Source organism: Hylobates moloch, unplaced genomic scaffold (assembly GCF_009828535.3).
Source record: "Hylobates moloch isolate HMO894 unplaced genomic scaffold, HMol_V3 SCAFFOLD_6, whole genome shotgun sequence".
Lineage (NCBI taxonomy): Eukaryota > Metazoa > Chordata > Mammalia > Primates > Hylobatidae > Hylobates > Hylobates moloch.
Window position 1 is genome coordinate 73,704,716 of NW_026652281.1, and position 15,288 is coordinate 73,720,003.

A 15,288-nucleotide genomic window follows, 5' to 3' on the forward strand; every position below is an offset into this window, starting at 1 on the left:
TACCTGTGATAGGAACAAAAGTCAGTGTCTGTACCCACTATCTTGACTATTTAGAAAGAGAATCTACTAATTGGACGCCTTTCTTTTTCCTTAAGACTGTTCACAGATTTTTTTTTTCACATTTTCATTTTAGAGGAATAATTTGGGTCTTGTTACTAAATTAAAATTATTTAAACATGTCAAAGGCATTTATCTCCATAAAGTGTTTAATCCATTCTCTTTTATAAAGATGGGGTTTTTTTTTCTTTACATTTATTATGTCTGGTATAGATGATTAAAACTTTGTAAGCGTAACCTGTATTTAGCTGAGTCATGAATTCTCTTAATAGTGTAAGTCTCTAGCCCACTGAAAACTCTTGCCTTCTCTCCATTTGTTTTTGAGAGTGAACAAGTCTGGTCAGCTTCTGTGCAACATCATACATCAGTGTACTGCCAATGGCCACTGCAAGGATTGATGCTGTTTCCACTGGGTAGCATGGCATCTGCCTGGTCACCTTAGTCAACACACTGCTTCTGGGTACTGCTACATCCACACCACTGTTTCCTCTAGGTTAAGTGTTGATATACTGTTATCTCCCAATGACAGGATGCTGAAATGAACTACATTATGCTCTACTGTGAAATAGTTTCATTTTATGTTACACCCTGACATTTACAGTACCACAACAGGATTGCCACTTCCTCCAGTATCTTGCAAACTTTTAAAGGAACTAGCTATTTTTTCCTACTACCCTTGCATCCTCCTTGTGCTTAGATACAAATCCACTGGAGGCAAATACAAGTGACACCATGCAGTACTCAATCACTCCTTCTTTATGATGGATGGTAAAGACTTCATTACTAGCTTAACTTTGCTTCCTAGACTTTTTCTCTCATGAAAGTAAATTCTTTCCAGAACAATCATCAGTCTTTAATGCAAATAAGTTGTTTGAAAAAGATTTATCCTTGCAGCTCAAGTCACAAAAATTCTATCCCATATCAGGTTTTGTAATGGAAAGTGGATCAGTAGGTTTTGCTCACATAGCAAGGTGATAATTGTAGTCATCTTAACCTTTAGCCATCACTTTAGGGTGGAAAAGAAATGACTTTTCATTATGCCTCTCTTATATGCCTGTGTTTTTCACTAACTTTAGAGGAAGAGTAGTTAGGCAGCCTTACTGACTTGAATAGTACAAAGCATGTGGTTGGACCATGCCAAAACTATGAAGCTGTTTGGTGATATGTCCTCCACACTGTGGTCCCAAAAGACCAGTAAACCTAAAGGGACTAATTTGGGCCGGCAGGGGGCGAGGCAGGGTAGAACCTTGGGGTATATTCCTGCTTTCAGAGAGGTGGCAAAAGTAAGCCTGGATACCCCTGTGCTAGACTTCGTTGCTTTGCCCGGAAGCCCTCTCTTCTTGGGGACTAGGCTTATTTAGTTCTCTTTCTAAAATGTTTTGACAAATATAACTTATATTCTAGGACATCTGCCACTGAGGCCTGAGTTCAGACATTAGTTGTCAATTCTGTAGTCTTTTTTTCCTTCAAGTTTCTCTTGTCGCTTCCTTTTCTCCCTCCTTTCTTTCTTTCTTTTTTTTGAGACGGAGTTTCGCTCTTGTTGCCCAGGCTGGAGTGCAATGGCACGATCTCGGCTCACCGCAACCTCCGCCTCCCAGGTTCAAGCACTTCTCCTGCCTCAGGCTCCTGATTAGCTGGGATTATATAGGCATGCACCACCACACCCGGTTAATTTTATATATTTTGTTTTGGTAGAGACAGGGTTTCTCCATGTTGGTCAGGCTGGTCTCAAGCTCCCGACCTTAGGTGATCCACCCGCCTCGGCCTCCCAAAGTGCTGGGATTGCAGGTATGAGCCACTGTACCCGGCCTTCTCCCTCCTTTCAAATTAGACAAACAAAAATTTTTTAATGTCTCTCTGGTTTCTCTATGTTTACATTTCACTGTCCCAGGAACCAGCCTAGTCCATTAGGAACCAACATAACTCCCCAAGACACATCTCAAATGACAGTTTGCTGGCCATGTTAAAAATGCATTTCCGATTCTATTTAGGGATACCTTTAGTCCATGAAATAAATGAGAACATTATCAGGATTCATAATTATTATCTGGATATGTCCCTAAAATATAACATGTTTTGCTGACTTACTGAAATACATATTTGTTTCTAGTTTTTTCTATTTTCCTTCCTCTCAAATAGTTAATTAAATAGTATCAGCGGCCTAGGAAAGTCACTGTTCAAACAATCCCTTCCTTAAAATGAAGAATTATAGACTAACTTATTATTTTAGAGAGAGAGAGAGAGAGTATAATGTGAAAAAATGTGGTGTCTTTATTCATTTTTTGTTGCTATAACAATACCTAAAACTGGGTAATTTATAAAGAGCAGAAATTATTTCTCACAGTTCTGGAGGCTGGGAAGTCCAAGATCAAAGTGCCAGCAGCTTAGGTGTGGGGTGAGGGACTAATCTCTGCTTTCAAGATGAGGCCTTGATGCTGCATCCTCCTGAGGGAGGAACACTGTTCTAACATGGCAGAAGAGAGTGAATTCATTCTCACAAGCTCTTTTTATGGCAGCATGAATCTGCTTATAAGAGTGGAGTCCTCATGACCTGAACACCTTCCATTAGGCCCCACCTCCCAACACAGTTGCATTGCAGATTGTTTCCAACACATGAATTTTGGGTTGCACATTGAATCATAGCATGTGAGTTCTCAAATAACAGACACAAAAGTTACATAGAAGAGATTGATAGTTCATTCACTTAATATTTATTGCAGACATTATATGTCAGGAACTCTGCTAGGCATTAGATATATATTGGAAAATAAGATAGATACTGGCCATATACAGAACTTATCTAGCAGTTAATAGACAACAAAAAGTAAAAATAAATATAATTGTCATAGTGCTATAAAGGGAGAAATATAGTTTTAACAGGAACCTATTAACAGGAAGAAGTTACGAGGGAAGTCCTCCCTAAGAAAATGACATGTAAACTGGAAATGAAAGGAAGTGCAGGAGTTAGCAAGAACATGAGCGGGGAATAGTTCTGCCGGCAAAAAGAATAACGTGCAAAAGGCCCTGAAGTGGAAAAGAGTTTGGTGCTTTTAGGAGCTGAAGACAACCAATGAGGCTAACTTGTATAGAGCCAAGGGGGAGGAGTGCGATTAGATCTGTCTGAAGAAATAGGCATAGTTCAGGTAATACAGGACCTGGTAGGCCATTTTTGTAGAGATTTTGTTCTTTATCCTAAGAAGCCACTAAAATGTTTAAGGTGATGTGACAAAAATCAGATTGCGTGTTAGAAACAGTTGTTCTGGGCTGGGTGCGGTGGCTCACACCCGTAATCCCAGCACTTTGGGAGGCCAAGGTGGGTAGATCACGAGGTCAGGCGTTTAGGACCAGCCTAACCAACGTGGTGAAACCCCATCTCTACTAAAAATACAAAAATTATACGGGCGTGATGGCGTGGTCCTATAATCCCAGCTACTTGGGGGGCTGAGGCAGGAGAATCACTTGAATCCGGGAGGCGGAGGTTGCAGTGAGCTGAGATCGCGCCACTGCACTCTAGCCTCGGTGACAGAGCGAGACTCCGTCTCAAAAAAAAAAAAAAATTGCTCTGCAGTATGAAGAAGAAAGGATTGGAAGGAAGAAGAGATGAGTGCTGAGAATTGACTTTGACTTGGGTTGGGATGTTGGACATGTAGACAGAGAGGACAGGATAGACTTTTGTTCAGGAGGTAAATTCCGCTTGACTTAGTGATTTCAGAGTGGGAACCTATGGGGGAAAGAAGGGGAAGGAGTTAAGAATAACTGACCTGTGCAGCTGGATGAATAGTGGTGCCATTGAGAAGGACACTGAGGTTTGAAATGGAGGATAAGTTCATTTTTGTATTTGTTGAGCTTTAGATGCCTATGAGGCATCCAAGTGGAAATATTAAGGAAGTAATAAGCAGGAATCCGGAGCTTAAAAGAGATGTCTTAGCTAGAGATCAATTTGTGAGTCATTGGCTTTTAGGTGATAATTGAATCAGTGAACCCAGCTGAGATTGCCTAGGAAGAATATGGAGTGAGAAGAAAAGGGCAGCTTGGGAACAAACTTGACAACTCTTTGGTTATGTTCTGTATAATTTTTATTCTGAACAGACTTTGGTTTTATAAGAATTGTACTTTGAAATAACCTTGGTTGTTTTAACTGAGACTTTCTGTTGTGATGTAGTAACCCTCTCTCTCTCTCGCCAGATATATTGTCATCTCTTTAATTTTGTATATAACCTATTATTTATTCAAACAGTGAATAGACTTGGCCATTCATTGATCATCCAAAGGTAATATGAGTGATGTTTTCTAAGCATCTGGGTTAAACAGTTTTGTCTAGATACAGTAGTAAGAACCATTCTTATTATATTCTTGTCCTATAAATGGTTGAGGTGATACAATGTTTAGCTGTCTGTTCAGATATAATAAGGAAGGTTGAATTCTCCTTGGTAGGCTTTTTTCATGAGTTGTTGGGCATCTCTCAGAGACAGCTCTAGAGATAATAAACGTTTATTATTCTGGTGTCCTGACTGATGTCATCTCTTATTGCCTAAGCCTCAGTCTGGGATTAAGATGGTGGATGTATTCGTCCATTCTCACACTGCTATAAAGAAATACCCAAGACTGGGTAATTTATAAAGAAAAGAGGTTTAATTGATTCACAGTTCAGCATGGCTGGGAAGGTCTCAGGAAACTTATAATCATGGCAGAAGGTGAAGGGGGAAGCAAGGCACCTTCTTCACAAGGTGGCAGGAGGGAGAATGAACGCAGGAGGAACTACCAAACACTTATAAAACCATCAGATCTTGTGAGAACTCACTATCACGAGAACAGCATGGGGGAAATCACCCCCATGATTCAGTTTCCTCTACCTGGTCTCTCTCTTGACACGTGGGGATGATGGGGATTATAATTCCAGATGAGATTTTGGGAGGGGACACAGCCAAACCATATCAATGGGGTTTTCCCCCTTTGCCACTAAGTAGCCACAGAAGGCAGGATAAGAAATTGACAAATTGGCCAGGTATGGTGGCTCATGCCTGTAATCCCAACACTTTGGGAGGCTGAGGCACGTGGATCACTTGAGCTCAGGAGTTCGAGACCAGCCTGGGCAATATGGTGAAAATGTGTCTCTACCAAAAATACAAAAATCAGCAACGTGTGGTGGCACATGTCTGTGGTCCCAGCTACTCAGGAGGCTGAGGCAGTAGGATCGCTTGATCCCAGGAGGCTGGGGTTGCAGTGAGCCGAGATTGTGCCACTGCACTCCAGCCTGGGTGACAGAGTGAGACTCTGTCTCAAAAAAAAAAAATTGACAAATTGGACTCAAAATATAAAACATTTGTCCTTCAAGAGCCATTGCTAAGAAAATTTAAAAGCAAGGCTATGGGGGAAATATTGGTAAAACACATGTCAGAAGATGGATTTGTATTCAGAATATTCGGAATATATAAAGAACTCTTTAATCATTGGACAACTTGACTTTTTTAATTGATAAAGATTTTAACAGGCCAGAGATGGCAAATAAATACATGAACGTATGTTCTATATCATTAAACATTAGGGAAATAAAACCACAGTAAGAGACCTCTACATGCCTACGTCTACATTCTTAGAATGGCTAAAACTAAAAAGATTGAAAATACAAAGTGTTGATGAATATGGTGAACAACTAGATTTTTAGATATTGCTGCTGGGAATGTAAAATAGTACAGCTGGCCGGGCACGGTGGCTCACACCTGTAATCCCAGCACTTTGGGAGGCCGAAGCAGTCCAGTCAGTTGAAGTCAGGAGTTCAAGACTAGCCTGGCCAACATGGTGATACTCCATCTCTACTAAAAATAACAAAAGTTGGCCGGGTTTTATGGCACATGTCTGTAATCCCAGCAACTCCAGAGGCTGAGGCAGGAAAATCACTTGAAACCAGCAGGCAAAGGTTGCAGTGAGCCAAGATCGCACCATTGCACTCCAGCCTGGGCAACAGGAGCAAAACTCTGTCTCAAAAAATGAAAAAAAAAAAAGAAAAGTACAGCCACTTTAGCAAACAGTTGGGTAGTTTCTTATAAATTTAAACATACACTTACCATATGACTAAGCTTTTCACTCCTAGACATTAACACAGGAAAAATGAAAAATGTGTCTTTACAAAGACCTGTATGCAAATGTTTATAGTAGCCTTATTCATGATTGCGTATGATTTCATTTATATAAAATTCTACAAGAGGCAAAACTACACTGTTAGAATGTAGATCTATCTTGGGAGCTTGGGGGAGGAGACTAACTGCAAAGGAGTCTGGGAACTTTTATGGTGATGCGCATATTCTATATCATGATTGAAATGGCTACATATATTTGTCAGAACTCATTGAATTATACGTTTTAAAATGTGAATTTTATTGTATCTAAACTCAACCTCAGTAAACCTAATGTCAGCATTTGTGAAGGGTTATCAGAAGCCTTTTAGGATATCACTTGTAAAATGGGACAGTAGACCTAAAGACAATGAAGCTTTTTGCTCAAAATTCCATGAGTAGTGGTGCCTGTGGATAGAATGCTTATGTCCAGATTCCTAATCCCACACGACTGCACAATTCCCTTGGCATTAACTCACACCCTGCTATGTATTGTGCTTTTTAACTTTCTGTGGATGTGCGTCTGGCTCTGTGTATGTAAGTTCTGGAAACACAGGGGTCATGTCTTCATATGTCCTTCATACATCCTACAGTGTATTGCACAGATCATGTGCTCAGTATTTGCGGAATGAATGAAAGCTTGGTATAGAACATTTGTGCCTACTAGACTTGGACAGAAAAGTCAGGCATAGCTCATGGTGTGGTGCCAGGCTTCTCAAGATCATGAGAAACCTTCTCTAAAGTATGGTTTTTCTAGACCACCATCTCTTTGCTTAGGAGATCATGGCTACCACAAATGTAAGCTAATTAATGAGGGATTGATTTTATATATTTCTGCAGAAGCTTAGGTAGTGTTTTCAGAAGTTGAAAATTGAGGGAGATTATCACCTTACATTTTTAATCTTATGCCAAATTTAACTACAATGAGAAAACAAGCTCCTCTTAAAGATTAAATGGAAGAAGAGATGTCAGAACTAGAACTTTTGTCTTTCTCCAAAGCTCTCCACTCTGAAATCTATCCACTTTATAATTGAGGCATCATACTGATGGCACAGAGAAACACTTGTCTCAGTGTTAAACTTGCTTTCCTCATATTTGTGAGGCTCTAAACTTTTACAGTTCTGACTCATTTAAAAACAAGTGGATCTACATAAATTGGACACGAATTCATGATTTTTCTTCTAAGTCTAAAAAAGCAAGAGACTCAGAGGTACTATGAGACAATAATACATTTAAGAGAAAACTAAAATAAAAAATATATAAAAAATTAAGAGAAAGAATCCCAAACTATGTTTCTCTTATTTCTTTTTTCTTTTCTTATATTTAATTTATTTATTTTAGAGAGAGGGTCTCACTTTGTCACCCAGGATGGAGTACAGTAACATATTCATAGCTCACTGCAGCCTCAAACTTCTGAGCTCAAGCAATCCTCCCACCTCAGCCTCTTGAGTAGCTTGAACCACAGGAGCATATCACCATGCCTGGCTGATTTTTTTAGTTTTTGTAGAGATAAAGTCCCAGTGTGTTGCCCAGGCTCAAACTCTTGGCCTTAAGTGATCCTCCTGCCTCCGTCGCCCAAAGGACTGGCATTACAGGTGTGAGCTGACCCATAGCACCTGGCCTATTTCATTTTTTAAAAGTATATCGACATAGCAACACATTATTGATAATATTTAACATCTATCAAGTTCTTACTCTGTGCTAGGCATTTGTTCTGAGTGCTTTATATACATTCTCTCTCTTAATCTACACAATACTGGGAGGTCATTCTGCATTTGAGGTCTACAGAGGTTAATTAACTTGCCCAAAATCTCACAGCCAGTAACTGGTGGACCTGAATTTAAGCCTTTTTTTTTTGAGATGAAGTCTTGCTCTGTCACCCAGGCTGGGGTGCAATTACACGATCTCGGCTTACTGCAACCTCTGCCTCCCAGGTTCAAGCGATTCTTCTGCCTCAGCCTTCTGACTAGCTGGGATTACAGGCACATGCCACCATTCCTGGCTAATTTTTTTATTTATAGTAGAGATGGGGTTTCACCATGTTGGCCAGGCTGGTCTCGAACTCCTGACCTCAGGTGATCCACCTGCCTCAGCCTCCCAAAGTGCTGGGATTACAGGCGTGAGCCACCATGCCTTTTTTGAGTGGCCAGATTTGAGTCTTAATCCAGAACCTGAACTCTAACTGCTGGCTGATATGCTATCTCCCTGTGAAGACAACACATACATGACTAAATGGTTTAGAATTTGATTTAATGTCAGAGAATTACTGTACTCATGTAAATTGTTAAGGGAGTACAATTTAGTAGAGAAATGATTTAAACTTGTTTAATACCGGAATATCAACTAGTTGAAAAAGAGCAGTTATTTTAACAGGCCTGGAGATCATAAATGGATCCTTTGCTATTGTGACTTTATATAAATTCCTTTCTGAGAAGGTAGTAGTGCACATATTCTGGTCGATGCAAATAGGTAAGACAAATGTGAGTGTTCATTTTGATGTCTGAGAGTAGACTATAAATAGCCAAGTTTCCTTGGAGATAGGATAAGAGCCTAAAGTTGATGTAGGGAATCCTTTTGTTCTTCAGACAAAGATATTGGGATGTTTCTTTAAGGAGAATAAACTGAGAGCAGGGTGTTCCTTGAACGTTTATGAGAAGTAGTGGCCAGTGTAGGAAGAGGTTACATTTTATAAGGAACAAAACCCAGGGGAGCCTCTCCTGTGAACTGACAAGAGGAACCCAAATATGACATCTCCCTCTGTATTTTTTTTTTACCTCCCATGAAAGTCCTTAGATTCACTATCACTGTGCTTACAAAATTGTGATTAAGTCTGTTCTGATAGAAGTCTGAATGTTCCTGGAGGTATTTTTAGGAATACTGTTCATTTTCTTTACTCAATGAATGGTGTTCAGGGAAGTTAGCATCATGTGCTAGGAAGTTTTGAAGTGGGTAATTCAAAACCTGGGTTTTAGTCTCAGCGCTGCTAATTAACTTTGTATCCTTGGATTAATCATTTAATCTCTCTGGGCTTCAGTATTTTCTAAACCCTAATTTGGGGAGATTAGAACAGATGATCTCTGAGATCCCTGCCAGCTCTAAATTCTCTCATTTTATGACTGCTTTTGGCCAGGAGCTTTACTTGTTTGAGAGCTGCTATTGTCTGCTGCATTGCTTGCTTGTTTCTTGATCATTGTCCATAGGCAGTCCTTTTCTGTGAGGCTATGGGGTCATTAATGTTTAGTGTTTTTGTTAAAATACTTTTACAGATAATTCCACAGTACTTTTCTGGCCACAAGAATTATTTAACCTACCAAATTTAACTTTCATTCTCTTTACCAGTCTCACCTTAATCCAGCTCAGTTCTGTGTACAAACCATGGAGGTTATTCATTCAGGTGAAATAAATGGGTTACTTCTGCCAGATTAATCAGAGAAGAAACAGTAAGTATCCTTGAATGGAATTCTTCCATGGGAGTTTCTCATGATACCCTAATTGAAATGGAATAGAAAATGTAGACATTGTAATTGAAATTCCATTTTAGCCTTCTACTTGACTCACTTTGGTTTATGCTAATTTCTTTGACATACTCTTAATTTCTTTTAGATCCAGAGCATGTGCTTAAATTCATACATGATTGAAAGATTTCATAGTGTGTAATGTAAATGCAATTAGCACACTTAAATTTAATATGTAATATCCTATAAACCTTTTAGAATTTTAAAATATAAAGCAAACATTCTTTTTTTTCCAAAGACAGAATTGTATGGATTTATCTACACTTAGATAAGACAGTAAAAATACAAAGGTTCTCACCCCCTCTCCGCATGTCACCTCCAATTCTCTTCAACCAGAGTAGGCTACTCTTGGCAGTATGACAAGTATCCTTCCACATATTTTCTATACATTATATGGATATTTTAAACATTGTGGTAAGCTTTTCTTTAGTGAATTCTTCATGCACTATATGTTAAGAGCTTCAATAATTGGCAGAGTCAGTGCCATAGTGAGGACAGATTCTGGTAGCATGTTGTACTTGTCAATAAAGCAGATTTTAAAATAGAAATTTGCTGTTAGTTAGTGTTTAATGTCTTTATGGGATTAAACCTAAGGTCAGTTTAGGGAGCAAGAGCTAATAAGCTGTAATGTGAGGGCAATGTTGGGTATGATTTAGTCAACTGTAAAATAAGGCCTCCAAACTACAGTCATGCTTACAAACAGGTGGTAATAGTTGTCTTTTAAATCGGGATAGAGGGAACAGCCAACAGGATGCAAGGAAAAAGAAAATCAAACTTAAAGGCTAATGATCATTTTTTACTTGTTATATAACAAAACATTTTGTTATTTCATTATAATAGCAAAGCTTTCTCAATCTCCAGGCTTCCAGCATTGGTATTCCAATAAAATCCATCCCCAGAGCTTCTATTTCAGCAAGCCTGAACTTGCCTTGTGTGTGGTCAATCTGAATAATATACTAAAAAGTTGGACAGGGAAGTAATGTCCTGACTACTTTTTATGACCAATAGCCTTAGCACCCTTTTTATGTTGGAATGCAAGTTTCAGAGTACACTACTGTGTTAAATTGGTGTGTCTTGTACTGTCCTGTGTATTTTTTAATCAAAAAAGAATATCTAATTTCTTTTCCTGAAAACTGTTATTCAGTGCTTACAGTTCTGATTGCTTTCCAGGTGTTATCTCATTATCTTGTTTAATTCTCACACAGACCTAAATGGTGGTTATACTATTTTTTTGCTGAAGCAGGCTTGGAAGGATTAACTGACTTGCCCAAATTAGTGACAAAACTGAAATTCAGATTGTGACCTGTTGTCCAATAAGACCTTTGAACCAATAAGACCAATGAAGTCTTATTGGTTCAAAGAATGTAAAGAAACCTTATTCTAACCATTAGCTGACTACTAAACTAATCTAATAGATGAGGCCACACGCAACAAAGGATACAGACTTTACAGAATGATTCCAGGAAGGTTAGTAAACAGTGACAACAACAAATCCTGGGGAAGGAAGGAAATTGATTTCCATAGTTGTCACATTATATTATTCAAATGTCCAGTTTTCAACTAAAAATTACAAGACACAGAAATAGGAAAGTGTGGCCTATACACAGGAAAAATGAAAAGCGTTCAATAGAAACTGCTCCTGATGAAGCCCAGACATTGGACTTACTAGACAGAGTTTAAATCAGCTGTTGTAATTATAAATATGTTACCCCAAAAAAAACAAAGAATTAGAGGAAAGTTTGAAAACAGTGGCTTACCACATAGAGAATATCTAATAAAGAGATAGAAATTATTTTCAGAAATAAAATAGAAATTCAGGAGTTGAAAAGTTAAATAGCTAAAACAAATCAGAAGTAGAAAGAATCATCAAACTTAAAGACACATCAATTGAGATTATTGCATATGAGGAACAGAAAGAAGAAATAAAAGTGAAGAGAACATAAGAAACATGGGACATTATCAGGTATATCAACATACACAAATGGGAATTCCTGAAAAAGAGAGAAAAAGGAGCAGAAAGAATGTCTAGAAAAACAATGGCTAAAAACTCCCCAAATTTGATGAAAAACTATACATTGAAAAATCTAAGAGATTCTAAGTAGGATAGACTCAAAGTAATATACATTCAGAAACATCATAGTCAGTTGAAAGACAAAGACATAAGAGAATCTTGAAGGGAGCAGGAAAACAGTGAATCCTCATATGCAAGGGATCTTCAATACTATTAACAGCTGACTTCTCATCAAAAACTATTAGGCCAGTGAACAGTGGGACATATTCAAAGTGCTGTATCACTCTCGGCTGGATGTGTTGTGGTCGTTCATGCCTGTAATCCCAGCACTTTGGGAGGCCAAGGCAGGCAGATCACTTGAGGTCAGGAGTTTGAGACCAGCCTGGTCAACATGGTGAAATACCATCTCTACTAAAAATACAAAAAAATTAGCTGGACGTGGTGGCACATGCCTGTAATCCCAGCTACTCGGGAGGCTGAGGTAGGAGGATCACTTGAAACCTGGTAGGCAGAGGTTGCAGTGAGCCAAGATCGTGCCACTGCCCTCCGCCTGGACAACAGAATGAGACTCTGTCTCTAAAAAGAAAGAAAAAAAAAAAGAATGACTGTCAATCAGTAATTCTATATCCAGCAAAACTATCCATCAAAAATGAAGGAGAATGTAGACATTTCAAGATAAATAGAAATGGAGACAATTCATCACAAGTAGACATGTTCTGTAAGAAATACTAAAGTGTGTCCACAGGCTGAAATAAAAGGACACTAGTCAATATTTTGGATCCACATAAAGAAATAAAGAGCACTGGTAAAGGTAACTACATAGGTAAATGTAAAAGTCAGTACAAATATATTTTTGCTTATAACTTTTTTATTTTAAATCAATAATTATAAAACTGTGTTAGGCTTATAGTGTATACGTATAATTTGCATAATAGTTCAAAGACAAGGGAGAGAATGGAGCTATATTGGAGTAAAGTTTCCGTATGCTACTGAATTTAAGTTGGTATTTAAACGATTGTTGGATTTCTTTTGAGGTAATAGTCACCATTTTAGTGTACAAGTTATAAAGTCCTTAAAATGGCCTAAAAAATAAAATGTACAACATAGTGGTTTTTCATGCATTCACATATATGGATTTTCTTATAGTATTGTGCAACTATCACCAATGTCTAATTCCAGAATATTTGTAACATTCCAAGAAAAAGAAACCTTGTACTTCCCAATTACTTTTTCCCCCATTCTCTGGCAACCACTAGTCTATTTTCTGCCTCTTTGGATTTGCCTATTCTGGACATTTCACATAAACGGAATCATATAATATGTGGTCTTTTGTGTCTGGCTGCTTTCACAAAGCATTGTGTTTTCAAGGTTTATCCATGTTGTAACATGTATCAGTAGTTCTTTTTTTTAATTGCTGAAAAATTCATTGTATGGATATTTTGTTTTTTATTCATCAGTTGATGGATGTTTGTATTGCTTCTACTTTTTGGCTATTATGAATAATACTGCTGTAAACATTCATATATAAGTTTTTGTGTAAAGATATGTAGTCTCTTCCAACCCCAAGTTGGTGCACTGCAGGACAATTCAGTTCTGACACTAATCACCTGGAGTTAGTGCAGACCTCACAAATTAAGGACTCAGTTCTCCACAAATTCAGATGCTGCCCCCAATGCAGATGCTACCCACAAGGTCAGGGGGTCCCCAGGCTACCTCTGCTTCTCACTGGTCACAACTTTAGGGGTTCCCATGATCTCATCAGGTTCAGTAAGGAGATACAATGCTTTGATAGGAGCCCAGAGGACAAGCACTCAACTCAGAATGGGAGTGTAAGAGCTTGTCAAGGAAGATATCCCAGGAGCAATTTCTAAGCTGCAACTGGAATTTCCAGTCATAGGTAGTAGCCAGGAAAAGAGGTTTGATAGAGTATTGTAGGCAGAGGGAGCAGCATATATGAGGGCCTGGGGTGTGTATAATATAAGGAGATATATGAATTAGGAATTAATCTAAGAATTAGAGCATCAAGTATGAAAAGTAATTAAATGAAAGACTAGAAGCAGTGTAATCCAGACCTTTACAGCCCATTTTAAAGAGTTTGAATTTAGGGCAGAGAGTCACTATAGAAGAACCAGATCCAAGAAAGATCCCTAAAGAACACAAAATTTTAACAAATGGGAAAGAAAAAAGTGTGTATGAAAGGAGGAGAAACTGAAGAGGCAGGAGGAAACCCAGTAGATATGGCAGGAGTTACCAAAACCAAAGGAAATGTGTTTGAAGAAGCTATATCAAATGCTGCTAAAATGTTAAGTCCAGGACTTTAAATGTTAAGCGTCCATTAGAGTTGGTGTTATGGAGTGAGTGAGCTTCACAAGAGCTCTATCAAAGTGGTTGTTGGGGCAAAAGCCAACCTTCAGTAGGTTGAAGAGTGAATGAGACTCTGGGAAGTGGAGGCAGCAGAGGAGGAGGAAATCTGGCCATGGCTGGGGGCAAGGGAGGTTAGACAAAGCAAGACAGAAACAGAAAGCATGATGCCACTGGAGGACATGTTGGCATATGGGATAGTTTTGTTTTATGGTAGGGGAGACTTAAACACATTCAAACATTTTTGAGATCCAGAAGAGGATAGATATGAAAAGAGAAAATAATGTATTGGGCAAGATCCCAAAGAAGGAGAGGATGGGATCCAAAACACAAGGAGAAAGGATTGTGAGAATGAAAGAATGAATGTGTTCAGATACATTTGTAAGTTTGATGGTGGACAGTTGAGGATTTGCTGTCTGATGGCCTCTATTTTTTTCTGAGAAATAATAGAGACTGATACCTACTGAATATGAAGGAAGTGGTAGATTTTTTAAAGGCGAGTGCAGGAGTCTTGGAACAGCCTCAGCAAAGAACAGTGAAGCACGGAATTAGTGAGACCTAATTAGTTTCTGGACAGAGATGATGGCCCTGAGATTAAAATTTAGAAATTTACAGCAGCACCCGTCTGCTCTGATATGATTTTCTCCATCAGCATTCCACAGCCTGGAGGTTACTACGAGAAGGAAGAAATTTCTGTTGAGTCAGGGCTATCATTTTTGCCAGGTGGGTGCAATGAAAAGATAAAAGGTGGTAACATAATGGACCAAGGACTCTAGGCTGGGTAGGGAAAGACATGAAGGCAAGAGGAAAGTGAGAGACTGGGAGAAACTGTAAGGATCGGTGACTGTAAACTCCCGGGAGGGTAAGAACAGGTGAAAGTCACAGGAGGGGATGCTGTTACTACAGTGGAGAGTGGGGCTCAGCCTCAGCCTATTATGTTACTCAGGTTTTCAGACACTGTCCATGTGTGGCTCATTAAGCTTCTTTGATTTACCTTTTCACTCTTTTTTTGGCCAGTTTGCTATTTATAAGCACCTATATCCTAAGATACAATTTAGAAATCATAGCAGATAAAAATCATCACCACTAGCTATGTTTCTAGAGGAAGAAATTAGGTGTGTGATGTTTTTAAGTTACCCGTAGGCTATTGTTTAGTTTTTGTGCTTCTACTCATTCAGAGGGCAAGCTGCCAGGGTCTGACTTACCCAGGGAGGTGCACAGGGCTGCGTAC

The 15,288-nt window shown here is 38.8% G+C and overlaps 1 protein-coding gene and 1 long non-coding RNA gene across 3 annotated transcripts in view; one reads left to right on the forward strand and one right to left on the reverse strand.

The window, feature by feature from the left end:
* MOSMO (modulator of smoothened) overlaps nt 1-15,288 on the forward strand; it is a 76,225-nt gene that overhangs the window by 46,972 nt on the left and 13,965 nt on the right. The window lies entirely within an intron of this gene.
* Nucleotides 1-15,288, reverse strand: part of LOC131383816 (uncharacterized) — a 51,932-nt gene that overhangs the window by 15,424 nt on the left and 21,220 nt on the right. For both annotated transcript variants that reach the window (XR_009214155.1, XR_009214154.1), the window contains one exon: nt 9,516-9,658. This is a non-coding gene — a long non-coding RNA (uncharacterized LOC131383816). The remainder of the gene's footprint in view (nt 1-9,515; nt 9,659-15,288) is intronic.